Below are 379 nucleotides of genomic sequence, written 5' to 3'. Positions count from 1 at the left end.
GTGGCCTAGCCTAGACAAGCCAGACGTCACCCACATCCTGAGGGGGTGCTGCCCCCCTGCCCCCCTGCTCCCCTCCACGCTGGCCACTGCCACCCAGCTCCCTGCAATGGGCCACCCTGTGCCCTGCTGCACCCAACAGCTGGAGGCTGCGACATTCCCTGGAGAAGCCCCTCACCCCCCACCCACCCACTCCCCACAGAGCCCAGGGGGCGGCTCCGCGCAGCCAGACCAGGGGCTATTTCGGCAGAGAGCGGGGATGGGAATTGGGTGACGCTCCCTCGCCCGGCCCCTGGGGCGGGGGAGCCTTGCGGCAGAGAGTGCGGAGCGGCGTTGCGCGACGCTCCCTGGGCGCCTTGGTAACGGCGAACGCCGCGGCGGG

This window comes from Trachemys scripta, chromosome 19 (assembly GCF_013100865.1).
Source record: "Trachemys scripta elegans isolate TJP31775 chromosome 19, CAS_Tse_1.0, whole genome shotgun sequence".
NCBI lineage: Eukaryota > Metazoa > Chordata > Testudines > Emydidae > Trachemys > Trachemys scripta.
This window is presented reverse-complemented; position numbering follows the sequence as displayed.